We start from the raw sequence: 2,550 nt of genomic DNA on the forward strand, positions 1-2,550 counted from the left end.
CCCCCCCCCCCCCAGCACATGCAAGCTGAAAAACCACCCTCGCCGCAACTTTCAGCCGGCCTCAGCATCAGGAAGAATCGCGTGATATCAGGTCTTGCGTAGCGAATTTGCTTTGCAGCACTGCACACATACACCCATTCAGGAACCTGCTAACAAGGTAGCGAAAGAGTTTTTCCGAGTTTTTGACATTGTTATTGTCAAGGCTTAGCCGGTTTAAAAAACAAAAAACGTAGGCAAGCATTGTCAGAGGAACAGAGAAAGAGGAAACGGCAGACTGACCGAGCGAGGAGTCAGACACAAGTAAACATTGGAGCTCCCAAATATCTATTCCGAAGGTGTAGGGGGAACTTTATGGAGAAACCTGCCAGCAAAAAGCAAAGAGATGGCCAAAACCTCATAACCCCCCTTTAATAAACACACAGTTTGTGTATTAAGGGATATGGCTATAAGTTATTCACATACAAGATGTACTGCTTTTTAAATTTGCTGTGAATTTCACAAAACTAATGTTATGAGGCCTGCCAACATCAGACAATTTTACTTACTTTCTCATATGTTGAAGTTTTAAGCAGATTTAGCAGATTTTTGTTGCATAGATGCTTCCCAAGCTTTGGTTTTATGTTGAGGCTCAGCAGCTCAGCAATTTTTGCCTTTTAGACGTTCAGTTTTAATTGCCAATGGAAATACAGATGCACTCAAGTATATACACTATAGTTTAATTTATGTAAATATGTGTATTTGTAAAAAATGCTAAATGTAACTATTTAATGATTATGCACTTTGAATGAATCATTGCATAGATTGTAAATCTGTAATAATGCTCTGCATTACTGCTGTAATTGTGGAATCTGTGAGAACATATGAAAAGATACACAACAGCAGAGCAAGAGGAGAATACTTGAATGTGGTTTGTAGTCTAGTGATCAAAGCTGCTTAATTGTAATTGTGAGTCATCAGGTACTGTGAGGTGCTAGCTGCCTCCTTACTCATGGTTGTGCTGTAAGCCCCTTTCAGGTGGCAGATGAACACAATCTCCCTGACACTGGAAACCTTTAACAACCGTTTAACAAGACAGCATGTGATGGCAGAAACCTGTTCTTCCAGTAGGCTCCCTATTTTGCCTGTAGTTTGGTCTGTCAGTTTTACCAGGTTCATTTGACTTAAGCTTTTATGAATCTTTCATAACATCAAGTGCCCCTACCAGTTATGGCTCTCTTGCCCTTTATCTCTCGCACTCTACCAAAGAGAAGCTTTGTGTCAAATACCCAGTGCTTTTACTCCATATCCTTGGGCTTTCATTATGCCAATGTCACTCGGAGGTGCTGGAGGGTGACTTGTGGTTTGTAGCAGAACTGCAGTGGAATATGCAGTGTTTTTTGGGGTTAGCGAGTGAGTGTGTGAGCAAGGGAGAGGAGGAGGCTGCAGTACTGCTTACTCTACCTCCTATCACATGGCCAGATTGCAGAGCAGAAAGGGAGGCTGGCAGGCAGCCAGCCATACTCTCCCTTCATCAGGACTTCATTGCAGATGGTATGCTGAGAAGGCTGTCTTATTAGGATGCTGAAAGGTTGAACAGTACCTAGTGGCTCAAACATGTACAGGCTCATACATGCAGTTGAGATTATTGGACATGCAGTGTGAAAATATGAGCTTTCTGTAGTTTCTTTGATCAAAGTCAGCCAACGGACATGTTTAGTCTATTACATTCCCAGTTTGTTGAGGTTTCCACAATGCTTTAATGGATGGTCACACTTTTATTGATTTTCTTTTACATGATTACAGTGTGTAATGGTCAATTTAGTCCTTTATTAAATGTTATAACATTTCTCGTTTTCTTTCACACATTGCTATAATTGGTTTCTATGACTACCAGATGTGTGTAAATCCCTAATTCATTCTGTTACAAAGTAAAATACATTATCCAAAAAGAGATGGACCTGTTTATTGCCCCTGTCAAAAGCAGTGTATCTGTGACTCACCACAACCTCATGTTCTGACTTTTGAGTATCAAATACTCCCCAATAGACTTGAAAGGTGGCTGTAAAAGGTATGTAGTGTGGTTGCTTTTTACTTAGCTAAAATGAATTTCAATGCATTCCCATTTTGACAATTTTTCACAGCAGGAAAGTATTACAGCACGCATCCACAGAAACTTCTCAAACCACCACTGCAGCACAGTCCACTTGTCAGTAGTGTTGTTGAAATTCCTCGGCTCAGTATGTCACAGTGCTTTAATCAGAAATCAACGGTGCAATGGTGCTAGCTAACAGATACCTATGTATTTCTATAATTTGATGGTGTCTTTGGGGATGGCTTACATTTAAATGAGTCTGAGAGCTGTCTCACAGTAATGGGATGTTTTATGGAGTTGCTTGGTCAGCTTTTAGGATTTTGGACGAGGCTGTGACACTCCCCTTATTGTTGTGACTCACTCAAGGGCATATGTGCCGATCTGTGTCAACAGCACAGAGAAAGAGAGTGCTTGGGGGCAAGGGCAGGATATGCTCTCTCTCTCTCTCTCTCTCTCTCTCTCTCTCTCTCTCTCTCTCT

The 2,550-nt window shown here is 41.3% G+C and overlaps 1 protein-coding gene across 18 annotated transcripts in view; it reads left to right on the top strand.

The window, feature by feature from the left end:
* kif1b (kinesin family member 1B) overlaps positions 1-2,550 on the top strand; it is a 63,930-nt gene that overhangs the window by 2,178 nt on the left and 59,202 nt on the right. The window lies entirely within an intron of this gene.

This window comes from Etheostoma cragini, chromosome 7, assembly GCF_013103735.1.
Source record: "Etheostoma cragini isolate CJK2018 chromosome 7, CSU_Ecrag_1.0, whole genome shotgun sequence".
Lineage (NCBI taxonomy): Eukaryota > Metazoa > Chordata > Actinopteri > Perciformes > Percidae > Etheostoma > Etheostoma cragini.